Here is a 17,181-nt window from a genome sequence, read left to right as displayed (position 1 = left end):
CGCATCATACTAGTTTTCTTTGTATGAATTCCAAACATAAGAGGCTAGAGATTCTAGATTTTCGGATTTGTAATTCGAAGTTGTGTTTCTTTTATTTTATTTTTTGATCTTGTGATTCGATTGTTCTTAGTGGTTAAACCTAGGGTTACCATAAGGAGATTAAATATTGAATTTCTTTAAAAGGTTTTGTCGAGGTAATGGTGGATAATCCCATACCCAAGAAGGCCAAGTACCTCACCATGTTTGACCTGTGAGCTAATTTTAGAAATAAATATTTAATCAACTATGTAACATGGGTCTGACTTGGTTAAATAGTGTTAAGTTCTGCTTGCGATCTAAGTCTAAACTTCTAAGAGCATATAAGTTAAATTTGGAATCAATAATGTTAAGTTCCGTTTGCGATTCCAAGTTTAATTTCTAAAGAACACATGGTAGCTAAGAAAAGGTTCAGACCTTGTACAAAATTTTTATACAGAGGAACCAGTAGGTTTTTCCCGAATAGCAACCAACAATTGGTATCAGAGCTAGGGTTTGCCTCTGTGTGTTTGGTTTTTAGTTTAATTATGCACATGTCATACATAATTTAGGCAGGATAATAGTAGGATATGCTAACTCTGTGGTTGCAGGCTCCAACTATTATGGCTTATGGTTATTGTATGTGATTGAACCCTTGGACATGTCAAAGACATTTTATTGGGCGTGCATGATTGTATTTAACTAATACAGCAGGAACTGTATTAGCCCTAGGATTTTATATTTATGTTCAATCTAGACTTGATGTACATTCCCTTGTGGAATATAGGATCGATGTATGTAAATTTTTTTTTTGTCGCGGATCGTATCCTTACGAGACGTGATACTATTGGAGGACCAGACAGTACAACAAAAACCCTCATAGACATCGGTTTTCCACCGGTGTCTATTACATTTTCGACTAATGTCTATAAGGCGATGTAAAAGGTCTGCCATTGTAGACATCGGGTTAAAACCGGTGTAGTATCACTTAACGACACCGGATGTAAAACCGATGTAATATTATATGTTAATAACACCGGTTTTGGCAGCGGTATACGACCGATGTAATATTAGTTAATGACACCGGTTTTGCAGTAGTGGAAAATCGATGTAATATCAGTATTGTTTAACAATACAGATTCGATTTCCGAAATAGTGAAAAACTGATATTATACACACAAGTCAATAACCATGTAACCAACACATAAATATTATACACATCAAGTCCGTATCCACAGAAATATTATACACATCAAGTCCGTATCCACCAATTGACTAGTTGAGGTACTAATTAGCCTACTACTTTAGTAAGAAACTCTTTTATTCAACTGTTCGACATCCATCTCTTTGCTTGATTTCTTCTACCTCATGGAGGCCACCTTCTTTATCCTTTCCTTTACGTCAACTGCAGATGCATCTGCCACTTCAGCTTCAATGTCTCCTTTCTCCTGATTCTAATCATGCTCCTCCTATTCCTTTGATGATTTTTCTTTCTTGGATTTCTTCTTCTTTAAGATTCTATTCTCGGAAGGAGCACCAGCACTTTCTTTCTTCTCCCCTTCACTACTTTGCTCTAATTGCTTCTTGTCTGCATAACAAGGATAAACAAATTCAACACACATTAAACAATCGCTTCATATGTATGAAGCAACTCAAGTGAATTAAAATTTACTATCTATCAAAAATAAACTAATTAAAATTTGCAATGCCCATTTCATTAAAATTTACAAGCTATAACAATATCATACCACATATATACAGAACTTCGTTAAATATACTGTGGAAGGCAGCAACAAAACCACACATCTGTGCACGCCATGAAGTTCTCTTGTGGGGATTGAAACTTTAGCAAACTAAATTATCATTCACCTGGATAAAGAAAAAAAAATGAAAGAGAAAGAATGAACTCATATTTTGGTGAAAGGAGCAAAATCAAAGGCATCCTTTGATTTATTCTGTTCGGTAATAGAAAAAGGTATATGGGCCACAATACACGCATGGGCGAAAGGCATTTTTTGAATCAACTTATCTGAGAAAATAGGGATTTTAAAAAGAAATAGTTTTGGCGAGAATGAATGGTAGCAAATAAAACAACCATACCTTGTGAGGAGGTACTAGGGCTATCAGTCAGTGGCTTAAAATCCTCAAGCTCCATGAAGTTCATCCAAGGCTTGACCCAGACTTTAGCCTCATATTGTTTTTTGGATCCACAATCATTAGCCTCCAGAGTCAGGTAGTACATTTTACTAGCTACAACTTGCTCTTTGGCCTTCAATAACTGTGTATTACTAGACAGTTATTGACACAACTTGAATAGTACCCACAATAAACACTCATTTTCAGGTCAAAAAGAAGGTCATTACCATCGAGAAGCAATGTTATTAAGAAATGGAGAATTAAAAGTATCATCAAGAAAATGGTTTCATTAATTTATAGCATCTCAAATGTAGAAATGCCAATGATACCTTTCTAAGAGGATGATCATTGGGTAGGAAGCTTCCTATCGTTTTCCCATACACTTCACATGTTGAGAAGTGAATGACGCGCTTGTTGTTTTCTGAACAATACCTAACTTGCACATGCCACGATAAACTAAATCAATATCAAAGAAGAGTACAAAAAAAATCCAACTGGAAATGAACAAGCCCAGGGGTCTCAAAACTAACAACTGGGAGAGCATCAATGAAATGACTGAAGATGGTGTCTAGTGGGCGGGTGTGATAATCAGCAGGAGTGCAGATTGCCGCTAGATTAATCGTCTACAAGGAAAATAAAAAGTTGTATTGCATATACATTAGGATCCCTTGCAACGATGACGAAAAAAAGATTCGCTCAAACGATCACGACCAAGGAAAAGATGCTGAGAAGTAAAGCGACAGTAAAAAAATGCAGAACCGCACAGATCACACTGAAAAAAAAACGCAAGAAGAGATCCAGGGTTAGATCTGTTCCACAGGACAAGGGAACTAACAAAATCCTGAAAGGAAAACCAAATCGAGATAAGAAACATAGAAAAGCACCGGAAAAAATCCATCTTAATCCTGAAAGGAAAAGTATCAAAACTCAATCAATGACTAACCTGCTCAATCAAGTCTAGAGCAACAGCTCCAGGAGCAGAAACCTCATCGACTGTGGCAGAGATATTGCAGGTTACATGATCAAACAGACTGCTCTTCGGTCGGAGTATCCATAAGATTCCAAAGATCAGTAAGCTGAGAAGCTAACTCTTGCAGCTGAAAAAGAATTGAGCAGAACTCAGAACTAGCACATGGAAATACATGTATTTGACTGATTTTGTTAGTTGACAAAATGTGTAGAGATATGTTAGGGAAAAGGATAATACAACTAGAGTAAAATATTCTTAACTAGATTTATCCATGCAAATTGCTCGTTGAATGAACAAAAGTTCATTCAAAGAAACCATTTTATACTCGTTGAGCATTTGGAGTTATTAATACCCTTGAGATGCTTTTTCAACTTCTGAGACAAAAGCTGGATGAATTGTAGGCATGGGAAAAATTAGAAGACAAGGGAGATTGCACAAAACTTATAAGCTAGATAAGAGATGAGAAAGCATGAACGAGAGAGGAGGGAAAGCATGACCATGCATCAACATCCACTTTATCTGAATGTTCGATCGAAATGGTGCATATTGACAACTACATATTGGCCGTGCATATTCTCACTAGCATAAAACAGGAGATACTTTAAGAAAAAAAAAACCTTTTGCAGCCTTGTTTTCTTATCCTGTTTAAGTGGTAGGACCCTTGCAGACAGCTTGGATAAAGTGATATCACTGATGCTTGTTGATTGTACACCAATGGAATCATTCAAACCAAATCCTGAAAGGAAAACCAAACTAAAGTCTACAAGCAAACGAATATATTTGCACTCAACCCTCATCATTCATGAAGTCCAGAAAACAAGCACCAAGTGCTATGGCTATTCGTTCCTTCATAACAGAGACTCTTGTACAACAAAAGTCTAGTAGATTCATGTCAGGCTAATCTCAAAATCCCGTCTCAGAACAAAACAATTTTACATAAAACAAACATGGTGATTCACAAAATATACAAAAGTATGGAATACGATGCAACAGAAAGCAGCTTTTGCAACTTTACAAAGATGACCGCCAAACGCAAAATGGTTGTCGAAAGGAGAAAAGGCAACAAATTTCGAATCACATATAGTATACCAAAGAGCTCCGAGCGGCAGTGAACTAACCAAGCTAGTTCTGCACCACAAGAAAAAAAAATAAACACACGCCGAAAAAAAACCCAGAACTTTCGCATGAACAAGACCTAGATCATCAATTACGCAACAAACAAAGGGGAAGACAAGCGGAAAAGAGGAAGTAAAGATCTCGAGAAGATCCCTCTCGAGATCTTTAGAATTTGCGGCAAAGATCGAGAGGGAGAGAGGAAAGAGGGCAGCAGTGAGGTTCCTGAAAGGCACGATTTGATCGTCTTCATCGGATTGGTGGAACTCAGTATCACCTTTCCCCCTAGTCGTCTTCATCTTGCCTCCGTCCGCCGCTACTACTCTGAAACCCTAGAAAACAAGACCAACTCGTTACCTCTCCTTTCTCGAAATGCAAAGAAGGGTTCCTCTTCTTACCCAAAGGGAGGAGGTGGAGGAGATGCGTCGTGAGTCAATCCTGATCGGGAGAGGAAGAGGCGTCGATCTAAGAAGGGGAAGAGGGAGATGAAGCTAAGAGAGATGGTTGGACGGCCTGCGGTGAGGAGGAAACTGGTGGTGACGTTGCGACGGTATACGGTGCACGGCGCGATATAGGTTTAGGTTTAGAGGGAAGAGTGAAGTGTTGCAAATTTCGGCTAAGTATTGGTGGGAAAATTAAATTATTTTATTTTATCATAGACATCGGGTTTTAAAAACCGATGTTAAAATCGATGTCTATTAATGAAAAAAAGGCGCTCATAGACATCGTCTTAAAAAATCGATGTCTATGAGCGAAAATCTGCGCTTATAGACACCGGTTTTTGGAAAAACTGGTGTAAAATACTCAAAGACATCAGTTTTTGTTTAAAACCGCTGTTGTTCCACCGATGTCTATGAGGGTTTTTCTTGTAGTGAGAGGCGCAGCGAAAAAGGTATTGATTGGTCCTAGGAAGATCGCACCGGTTCTACTGTACAAAAATTTTGTACAAGTGTTGAACCTTTCCTAAACAACCTATTGTGTTCTTTAGAAATTAAATTAGGAATCGCAAACGGAACTTAACATTATTGATTCCAAATTTAACTTATCTGTTTTTAATGGTTTAGATTTGGATCGCAAGCATAACTTAACACTATTGATCCAAATCAACCTATGTTACAAATTCAATTAAATATCTATTTCAGAAATTGGTTCCCAGAACAAACATAGCGAGGCACATGACCTTCTTGGGTATGGGAGCATCCACCACTTCCTCGACAAAACCTCTTAACGAAATTAAATATTTAATTTCCTAAAATAACATTAGGTTTAACCAAAAAGAACAATCGAATCACAAATTCGAAAAAAAAACACAACTTCGAAACAAATCTGAAACTCTAGAATCTAATGCCTCTTGTGTTTGGAATTCATACAAAGAAAAATAACTAGCATGATGTGGAAATTAATTACTAATTATACCTCTTCTTTGTATGTTAATAACCTCGAGATCTTCTGTCGTATTCCTCGCCTCCTCTTGGACGTCGTGTGGGCGACGATCCTCCAAGATGAACACCACCCAAAAGCCTTCTTCCTCCTTCTCTAGTATTCGCCCACTACCACCACCAAGGAGCAAAAGAGAGCAAGGGGAAAAGAAAGAAGAGAGGGGCTGGCCACAATGAAGAGCCCCAACAAGAGAATAAGAATTGATTTCTCATGAGGCCTCCCCTCCCCTTCTTTTATATTACTTGTCCAAGACAAATAAGGAAAGATTTTTACAAAAAATTAAAATCTTTCTTTTGTTTTTCCTTTTCCCCTTTTATTTTTCCTTTTCTTTCCTCTTGATTGATTCAATCATCAATCAATGATTGGTTTAATTTATTGGCCGACCCCTTGCTTGGGCACCAAGCAAGGGTGGCCGACCCTTTAAAAGAAGGAAAATAATTTTGTAAAAATTTTATAAGCAAAGAAGGAATTCTCTTATAAAATTTTACAAGCTCTCTTTTAATTTCCTAATGTGGATGTTAAAAAAGGAAAGTTTTAAAAATTAAAACTAAATTTTAAAATTTAAAACTTCTCTTCTAAAATTTTCTTTTTTTAACATGGTTACAAAAATAGAAAGTTTCAATTTTAAAACTTCTCTTTTTTTTTTTTCTAAAACCATGAGGATGGTTAAAAAAGGAAAATTTTAAAAACTTTTAAACTTTCTTTTAAGCCATGTGGCCTAATTCAAATAAGGAAAGTTTTGTAAATTTAAAATCTCTCCTTTAAACTTGTAGTTATCTATAAAGTGAAGATTTTAAAAATTCAAAACACCCCTCCTAATTTAAAATATAGTGGCCAGCCCCTCCTTTGCTTGGGCACCAAGCATAGGGCCGACCCTCTTGAGGAGATGGTGGTCGGCCCTTGGCTTGGTCACCAAGCCATAGGTCGACCCCCTTCTTGGACACCAAGATGAGCTTTTATTTGGATGGACTTGAGGCTTTAATGAGGCTATGACTGTTGGTTGGTCCTAGGAAGACCGTATTGGTTCCACTGTATAAAAATTTTATACAAGTGTCGAACCTTTCCTAAACAACCTATTGTGTTCTTTAGAAGTTAAATTAGGAATCGCAGATGGAACTTAACATCATTGATTCCAAATTTAACTTATCTGTTCTTGATGGTTTAGATTTGGATTGCAAGCGGAAAAAACCTTTCTTGGACGTCTTCGGAGACATCTCTTTAGATAAAGCTATTCCATACCTAAAAGGTAAGAAACCTTTCTTGGAGTTCTGCATGTTAAAACGAGCAAGGATTGTATCTATATATGAAGCTTGAGATAGACACAACATTTTTTGTTGGTGCAATATTCCCCGGATCAAGGTTGACCAAGTTGACTGAGCTTGGACTGAGTCAAGCTCGAGTCTTGATGTTTGGGTTTCTATGTTTGACAATACATGTAAATAACACATGGAGATTGTAGGTGCAATTGTTCATGTGGGGAGATTGTGACGAAGAGTCAAGTAGGTCAAGGTTGACTGGATACTTGACTGGAAAGTCCTGGTGGGTGAAGCCAGGCAGATTGAAAGTCCTGGTGAGTGAAGCCAGGCAGATTGAAAGTCCTGGTGAGTGAAGCCAGGCAGAAGGAAAGTCTTGGTGAGTGAAGCCAGGTAGATTGAAAGTCCTGGTGAGTGAAGCCAGGCAGATTAAAAGTCCTAGTGAGTGAAGCGAGGCAGATGAAAGTCCTGGTGAGTGAAGCCAGACAATTAAGAAAAGTCCAAGTAGGTCAAAGTTTTGACCGGATACTTGGCACGAGGAAATCCAGGTGGATCAAGGTTGATCGGACACCTGGTGGTGAAAGTCCAAGTAGGTCAAAGGAACTCACCGGATACTTGGCACGAAGAAAAGTCCAAGTGGGTTAAAGGAATTGACCGGACACTTGGTGAGCGAGTTCTAGCAGGTCAAGGGTGACCGGATGCTAGGCATGATGTACCAACAGGTCATAGGTGACCGGATGTTGGTTTAGGGGGCTTTAGACTTGATTTTGGACAAAATCAAGGAGATGGATTGATCATCCGACGATTGGCTCATGCCCAATCAATCGGCCGATCGATTGGGTGAGTCCCCGCGACAAGCTTCCTCCCAATCGATCGGTGGATCGATTGGGAGAGGATCGAAATCGCACAGAACAGCGCTGGATCGATCAACCGATCGATCCAGAGCTCCCAATCAATCGGGCGATCGATTGGGAGGTGCGATTCTGCGCAATAAGCCCTAGATCGATCGGTGAATCGATCCAAGCATTTCTCAAGAGCACAGAGGCGATCTGGATTGATCGACCGATTGATCCAAAGCCTCCCCGATCGATTGGGAGCAATCCAATCGATCGGGATCCGACCGTTGGCGCTGGATAAAGCCATTGGCGTGCGATTCCTTCGCCATTGCTCGCACTGTTCACTCCCGATCTACACAGTAATCTTCGAGGGTTCTTCTCCAGAGCTTACCGCCAGTTCTTGAAGCTTCTTGGAGCAGCGTTTCCAAGGTCAAGAGGCATCCCAAGCAAGAGGAAGAAGCTAGCTAGGGTTTATTATACGCAATCTTGTAAGATTTACTTGTATTTGCTTCTTCTTCTCTTCTTGTTTGTTGTGTGAGGTTGTAAAGGCTTCTCCGCCTTCGGTAGTTACCGTAAAGGAGTGTTTTCATAGTGGAGAGTGCTCGTGTGTGTGGATCCTTGGATTAGCCTTCTCATCTTGAGGTGGATACCAAGTAAATCCTTTGTGTTAGCGTTGTATGTTTTGTTTCTTGTATTTCCGCTGCATATCATCGAAGAAACAAGCAACGAAGAGCACGAAGAGCGCGATGAGCTATTCACCCCCCCCCCCCTCTAGCTCCATTTTCAGTCCCAACATTCTTTTCTTGCGATCCCTTATGACTTTGATCCCAATAATATGTGCACATTCTCCTAAGTCCTTCATATCGAATTGTTTAGACAACCATACCCTTACGTCTGATAACACTTTAACATTGTTGTCAATTAACAAAATGTCATCTACATATAGTACAAGAAATGCCACCACATTTCCGTTACACTTTTTGTATACACAAGACTCATCCGGACACTGAATAAATCCATATGACTGGATTACTTCATTAAACCGGATGTTCCAAGATCTTGAAGCTTGCTTCGGTCCATAAATGGACCGATTCAGCTTGCACACTAGATGCTTTTTGTCCTTTTCAATGAATCCCTCTGGTTGCTTCATATGAGTGTTTTCTTAAAGACTTTCGTTAAGGAAAGTTGTCTTGACATCCATTTGCCAAATCTCATAATCCATATGAGCAGTAATGGATAAGAGTATCCGTATAGACTTAAGCATAGCTACCGGTGAAAAGGTCTCCTCATAATCAATTCCCTCTTTCTGAGTATACCCTTTCGCAACAAGCCTTGCTTTGAAGGTTTCTACCTTCCCATCTGTCCCTCTTTTCCTTTTGTAGATCCACTTGCACCCAACGACTTTTACACCATCTGGTGGTTCTACAAGCTCCCAGACCTTATTAGAATACATAGACTCTATTTTAGAATTCATTGCCTTTTGCCAAGATACTGCATCTTTTTCTTGGAGTGCTTCATCATATGTCCAAGGATTAGGTTCATGTTTACCCGGGATCAAGTCTGAACACTCTCCCAAAAATATGAATCTCTCAGGTTGCCTCACAACCCTCCCACTATGACGAGACACTGTCTACGGTTGTGTATCATGTGTGACACGTTGCAGTCTCTTGTGGTACTTCATCTTGTATTGTTGGTGCTAAAGTAGACGTGGCCTCTCTTATTTCTTCTAGAACAATTTTACTTTTGGGCTTGTGGTCCACTATATAATCTTCTTCTAAAAACTGGGCATTGGTGTTAACAATGGCCTTATGATTTTTAGGACTATAAAATAAACCACCTTTCGATCCTCTAGGATAACCCACAAACACGCGAACTTCTGTACGAGATTCTAACTTATTAGCATCTGCTTTCAGCACATGTGTTGGACTACCCCAAATCTGAATATGTCTTAGACTGGGCTTTCGCCCATTCCACAATTCTGTGGGAGTAGTAGGTACTAATTTAGAAGGTACTAAGTTCAGAATGTGCGCTGCTGTTTCTAGAGCGTATCCCCAAAATGAATTTGGTAATTCTGAATAAGAGTCCTATTCCTTCGTTCTACCACACCATTCTATTGGGGCGTGCTAGGTGCGAACAACTGGGATTGAATCCCGACCTCTGATAAGTAATTCTTAAACTCTCCTAAGAGGTATTCGCCACCACGATCAGACCGTAGTGTTTTGACACTTTTACCAGGACGTTTCTCCACATCAGCCTTGTACTCTTTGAACTTATCAAAGCACTCAGACTTGCGGCGCATCAAGTAAATATATCCATATCTTGAATAATCATCTATAAAAGAGATAAAGTATTCGAAACCACCTCTTGCCTGGATAGACATAGGACCACACAAATCAGAATGAACCAGTTCTAACACATCTTTGTCTCTATACCCCTTGGCCTTAATAGGTCTCTTGGTCATTTTACCTTCCAAGCAAGATTCACAGGTTGGAAAATTTTTCAACTCCAATGAACCCAAGAGTCCATCAGCTATAAGCCTTTGAATCCTACTTAAGTTAATATGACCAAACCTTAGATGCCAAAGATATGTTTGGTTCATTTCCGAAGGTTCTTTTCTCTTATTGGATTTAGAAGATGTGTTATTAATTTCCATTTGTTGCCTTGAGGGAGAAATTAGATTTAAAGTATATAAACTGTCAACCAATGCACCAGAATAGATAATAACCCTATTTCTCTTTATAACCACATTGTTATTGAAAGAAACAGAATATCCATTCAAATATAGTTTAGAAACTGAAATTAAATTTTTTCTAAAACTGGATACATAAAGATAATTTCATAAAATCAAATTTCTATTCCTATCAAAAGATAAGTAGACGTCTCCTACTGCAACAGCCGCCACCTTAGTAGCATTGCCCATGTAGACGGTTATCTCTCCTTTAAATAGTCATCGGGTTTCCTGGAACCCCCTGCAAAGAGTTGCATACATGATCATTGGCTCCCGTATCTACACACCAGGTGCTGGTAGATAACACCGCTAAACATATTTCAACTACTAGAGCATGAGATATACCTTTATTGTTCTCTTTCCTACGAGGACAGTCCACCTTCCAATGTCCTGACTGCTTGTAGATGAAGCACTTGCCCTTCGGCTTCTTCATTCCAGCTTTTTGTCTTGTACCCTGAGATTTATTCACCTTCTTTGCTGATACTGCCTGTTTCTTCTTTTTCTTGTCTTTCGACTTAGAAGTAGAACCATTTTCGGCATAGTGAATCTGAGAATTATGATGAAATAGCCCTTCTGCTGCCTGAAGTTTTGTCAGTATTTTCGCCAATAAATACATCCTTTTATTCATATTATAGTTCAGGCGAAAATACTCAAAACTTTTGGCCAGCGTTTGGAGAATCATATCGATCTGGGTTTCCCCATCAATTTCTCCTCCAAGGATTTGTATTTCGTTCAAATATGCCATCATCTTTAGGATATGATCCCTTACGGGAGTACCCCTTTGCATGGTGGCTATCATTAGCTTTCTCATTGCTTCTTGCCTAGCAGCCCGATCCTGATGTCCAAAGAGATCCTTGAGATTGTTCATTATATCATAAGCTATTGGTAAATCTTGATGCTGATGTTGCAATACATTTGACATTGAAGCTAAAATGTAATAACGCGTCATCTCATCTGCTTTTACCCATTCTTATGATACTTAATCCCCCCCTTGGGTAGAATCACTATTAGGCACATTTGGGCAAACCTCTGTCAGAACAAACTTATAGCACTCAACAGTTAGGACAATGTTCAGGTTTCTTTTCCAATCTATATAGTTGGGACCAGTAAGTTTGTTTTCTTTCAGTATAATGACCGGTGGGTTGAAAGTCATCTTAAGAATCACAAAAATAAACTTTGGTCAAGACTCTAAATTTAGAATAATATTGATTCCTCAAACAATACTATTTTAAATTAACCAACACCTCAAATCATCGTGAATTTTGTATACCACGATAGTGTAGACGTATACAAAATCAAACATTTGTAAGAGGAGGTTTTACCCATTAATTTTATTCTTGTCAACCTAACTTTATGACAAATAAAATTAATAGTTAATTTTCCTTCAGTCACACAAATAATAGCAGTGACTCCGATGGGGAGGATACTATTAGACGTGTCTAAGTGTATACCATTACTTGACACTTAGTCCATTAATTAAGATTGTGCCCCTTCCAATGGGGAAGATCACACGCTCCTAATTAATTTCCTATAGTCATCCAAAATGGAAGTTTGATCTAGTGATCCACAAACAAACTCATCCGATATAGAGGAAGGCACTCAGATCCAACGGTCAAGTTTGTTTGCATCACTTACAAAATAGTAATGGAGACCGTGGAATTTATTTTAGAAAACCCTCTCCCACTTAGTTATTTAAGGTGAGGAATTTTAACTTATGCAAGCATACATCTCATGCACACACACACATCACAGTAAATAAAAGCAATAAATTTGGAAATTAATTTTTTTTAACTATTATGGCCTTTTCCATCACTGTCCTCCGTGTGCTCCAACCCTAGCTGCTGCCATCTTTAGCCACCGCCATCGGGTCTAGTCGTTGCATCTATCTTGCTTCTTATTTTGCTGCGCCTCTGGTCCTCCAATAGCACCACGCCTCGCAAGGATACGATCCGCGACAAAAATAGAATTTTACATATATCGATCCTATATTCCACGAAGGAATGTACATGTAATCTAGATCAAAAAAAAATTCTAAAATCCTAGGGCTAATACAACTCCTGCTGTATTAGTTACATACAATCATGCACACACAAAAATAATGCCCTTGACATGTCCAAAGGTCCAATCACACACAACTTATATAAGCCATAATAGTTGGAGCCTACAACCAAAGAGTTAGCATATCCTACTATTATCCCGCCTAAATTATGTATGACATGTGCATAATCTATCTGAAAACCAAACATACAGAGGTAAACCCTAGCTCTGATACCAATTGTTGGTTGGTCCTAGGAAGATCGCACCGGTTCCACTGTATAAAAATTTTGTACAAGTGTCGAACCTTTCCTAAACAACGTATTGTGTTCTTTAGAAATTAAATTAGGAATCACAAACGGAACTTAACATTATTGATTCCAAATTTAACTTATCTATTCTTAATAGTTTAGATTTGGATCGCAAGCAGAACTTAACACTATTGATCCAAATCAACCTATGTTACAAATTCAATTAAATATCTATTTCAGAAATTGGTTCCCAAGACAAACATGGCAAGGCACATGACCTTCTTGGGTATGGGAGCATCCACCACTGCCTCGACAAAATCTCTTAACGAAATTAAATATTTAATTTCCTAAAATAACATTAGGTTTAACCAAAAAGAATAATCGAATCACAAATTCGAAAAACAAAAAAACATAACTTCAAAACAAATCCGAAACTCTAGAATCTAATGCCTCTTGTGTTTGGAATTCATACAAAGAAAAATAACTAGCATGATGCGGAAATTAATTACTAGATATACCTCTTCTTTGTATGCTAATAACCTCGAGATCTTCTGTCTTATTCCTCGCCTCCTCTTAGACGTCATGTGGGCGACGATCCTCCAAGATGAACACCACCCAAAAGCCTTCTTCCTCCTTCTCTAGTATTCGCCCACCACCACCACCAAGGAGCAAAAGAGAGCAAGGGGAAAAGAAAGAAGAGAGGGGCCAACCACAATGAAGAGATCTAACAAGAGAATAAGAATTGATTTCTCATGAGGCCTCCCCTCCCATTCTTTTATATTACTTTCCCAAGGCAAATAAGGAAAGATTTTTACAAAAAATTAAAATCTTCCTCTTGTTTTTCCTTTTCCCCTTTTATTTTTCCTTTTCTTTCCTCTTGATTGATTCAATCATCAATCAATGATTGGTTTAATTGATTGGTCGGCCCCTTGCTTGGGCACCAAGCAAGGGTGGTCGGCCCTTTAAAAGAAGGAAAATAATTTTGTAAAAATTTTATAAGCAAAGTAGGAATTCTCTTATAAAGTTTTACAAGCTCTCTTTTAATTTCCTAATGTGGATGTTAAAAAAGGAAAGTTTTAAAAATTAAAACCAAGTTTTAAAATTTAAAACTTCTCTTCTAAAATTTCCTTTTTTAACATGGTTACAAAAATAGAAAGTTTCAATTTTAAAACTTCTCTTCCTTTTTTTCTAAAACCATGAGGATGATTAAAAAAAGAAAGTTTTAAAAATTTTAAACTTTCTTTTAAACGATGTGGCTTAATTCAAATAAGGAAAGTTTTGTAAATTTAAAATCTCTCTTTTAAACTTATAGTTATCTACAAAGAGAAGATTTTAAAAATTCAAAACACCCCTCCTAATTTAAAATATAGTGGTCGGCCCCTCCTTTGCTTGGGCACCAAGCATAGGGCCGGCCCTCTTGAGGAGATGGTGCTCCATTGGAGTTTAATGGCCGACCATAGCTTGGAGCCCAAGCTTGTTGTGACCGGGCATATTAAAAATAAAAGGATTTTATTTTTTTAAATCTTTCCTTATGTGGAATTCATGATTTAAAAGAAATATAAAAATTAAATATTTTCTTTTATACCTTTCTACAAAAGATTAAGAGAAAGATTAGATATCTTTCCTTATTTGTAGTTAAAATGAAGATTTTAATTTTGAAGAAAACTTTTCTTTTTGGAAATCATCTATATGTTTTAATAGAGAGATTTTAATTTATAAAAGTTTTCTTTTATAACCAACCATGAAGGGAATTTTTTAAAGAGAAATTTTTATTTTAAAAATTTCTGGAAACAAATAAGGAAGTTTTAATTTTGTATTTAAAACTTGCCTTATTTGGAGCATGTGATGGGGCCGACCATGTAAAGGGTTAAAAGGAATTTTTAATAAAATTTTCTTTATTAACCAATGACAAGGAAAATAAAGGAATTTTAATTGTAATTAAATTTCCTTATTTGCCAAGACCAAAGAATATAAAAGAGGGGGTAGAGGTGCCTCACCTCATACACCATATCATCTAGTATTCCCTCTCCTCTTCCTTGGTGTGGCCAGCCCTATCATCTCTTTCTCTCTTCTTCTAGTGGCTGAACCTATCATCCTCTTGGAGCTTGTTTTGGTGGCCCCTGCTTCAGTGAGAACAGATTCACGTTAGTCTTCTGTAGGAAGGCCGCTCAGAAGTCTTTGAAGCTATGTATAGAGCCGCTCGGCAAATGCTTGAACTAGCGTTGCGCCGATCTAGACAATGTGGTAAGGAAAACTTGGCATTTTACCCCGTCCGTGTATTGGTGCAGCGTGGTCGCGTTGTCAAACTTAGCCAAGTGATCATCAGGATCAGTCATTCCATTGTACTCCCCGATCGTCATTGGGTTGTAATGCTTTGGTAGAGGGTCATTTAGAATCCCCTCTAAAAATTGTTGATTGACCCACTTGGGCGAGTTGTCTTCCCTCGGTGCTTTTCTCTTTCGTGCATCACACACGAGCGCCTCATTCGAGGAAGATCCCCCGTCTCTATTTACTCGACCCCTCTCTTCTTGGGGAGCCCAAAATAATGCTCGGTTGAATGGTCCTGACACACTAAGGGCTTCTCTGTAGGTGCCAATCGGCTTCTTGTTCGATTCCTGAGTGGATATTTGTTCCGCTCGATCTCTTTGCTCAGATCGTCCCATTGCCTCCTGCACTTATCGAGCGAACAACGCCTGTTGCTACCGTTGCTCCAGTATCATTGTAACTTGAACTTGTATTAGTGTGTCAAGATCCTCTCGCGTCAGTGTCACAGTAGTGAGTCATCCAGCGTCATCCATCTTCTTATTCGGATATAGGCTATGTTCCCACAGACGGCGCCAAAATGTTCCTGCCCGAATATGAGAAGCTGGAAAGATGGGGATGGGGTGACCACCTGACGGGATGACCTCCTACAAAACAAAATCAAAATCAGGGAAGAGGTCCCTGTCGTTGTCCCTCTAACGCTCAAGTTAAAAGCGAATGGTGGGAAGAGAAAATGAGAATCAGAATAATAGATGAATCTTGCCCTTCCTCATACCTGTTATACCATTTTTATACCTTTCTTAGTGACCTTTCGTCTGCCCTTGCTTAATGACATTAATTGTTAGAGGAAGGCTTCTTTGTCTTGACTTCTATTCCTTAATGATAGCTGGAGTCTTCTTCTTTGTCTTCCTTCGTATTTAATGATAGGCGGAGTGTTCTATTTTGTTTTCTCGTCTCCTCCTATATAATGTTATTCTTTATGCCGGTCGGGTGGTCCGAGTGGCTTGTTTACCTACCACCCAGAACACTTGGCTACGGGTTGGTCCATTCATCCGACCGGCCCTTGGTTCATTCAAGCCGGTCGGGTGATCCACTCGGCCACTTCTTTGCCGATCGGGATAGCAGTCAACCCCCTTAGCCGAGGGTGTTGACCGCCTTGACTTTTATCGACACCGTGTCATTTGACCCGTGACAAGTGGGCTCCTTCTTATCACTGCATTAGTTACATTGTTCACTATTGAGTCAGAGTATATGGGAGTAGCTAAAGCAGCTAAGGAGTTTTGTAGATTACGGGGTTAGTCAGAGAACTAGATGTTCAACAAGGTGAAGTTAAGTTGTATTGTGATAGCTAGACTATTATTTACTTTGTAAAGAATCAGGTGTATTATGCGAAAACCAAATATATTGATGTGAGGTTTCACAAGATCAGGAAATTGATTTCCTCCAAGGAGATTATACTTGAGAAGGTCCACAACTCTAATAATGTTTCAGATATGTTGACAAAGCCAGTTACAAAAAGTTTAAGCATTGCTTCAACTTGATCTATTTCTCTAATTGTTAGATGGATAGAAACAAACCATTGGAATAGTCATAGTGTAATCTGGTATTAGTTTATCTTGACTATAAAATTACACTAGTACACTCAGAGTGTATTGAGCAGGACCATTTAAGATAAGTTCTTTTTATACTAATTGAATAAAAGAACAAGACCTTTGTTATTATGGAAGTGTATGCTCTTAATCATGATATAATAACAAGCACATATACTTAATATTCATTTCTTTAATTTATCAAAGGGTGCAATTTAGTTTGATAAATCAATAGGTCCGATAAGTTGAGAAATTGTATTATTTATATGGTGTGTTGTTGATTATAGAATGAAACTATGTCCTAGTAATCTAGGTTGATAATGTTCCTAAGAGGAGCTCATAAGGATTGTCATGTAAACTCTATAGGTGGACTTAGTCCGACATGACGATAAGGTTGAGTGGTACTACTCTTGGAGCTAGATATTAATTAAATGAGTTATCAGTAACTCATTTAATTAGTGGACATTCGATATCTTAAACACAAGGAGATTAACACACTTATGATAAGAAGGAGCTCATATAGTAATATGAGATTGGTGCGGTAGTTCAATAAT

The 17,181-nt window shown here is 38.3% G+C and overlaps 1 long non-coding RNA gene across 1 annotated transcript; it reads right to left on the bottom strand.

Moving 5' to 3' along the window:
• Positions 1–1,341: 1,341 nt before the first annotated feature.
• LOC122028038 lies at positions 1,342–2,284 on the bottom strand. The gene is made up of 3 exons (XR_006124610.1): positions 2,116–2,284; positions 1,764–1,884; positions 1,342–1,603 (listed from the first exon to the last, which is right to left on the bottom strand). It is a non-coding gene; the product is annotated as an uncharacterized LOC122028038 (long non-coding RNA).
• Positions 2,285–17,181: the final 14,897 nt, after the last annotated feature.

The sequence above is a fragment of the Zingiber officinale genome, chromosome 10A, assembly GCF_018446385.1.
Source record: "Zingiber officinale cultivar Zhangliang chromosome 10A, Zo_v1.1, whole genome shotgun sequence".
Lineage (NCBI taxonomy): Eukaryota > Viridiplantae > Streptophyta > Magnoliopsida > Zingiberales > Zingiberaceae > Zingiber > Zingiber officinale.
The sequence above is the reverse complement of the archived record's forward strand: the minus strand, read 5'-3'. Positions and strand labels throughout refer to the sequence as shown.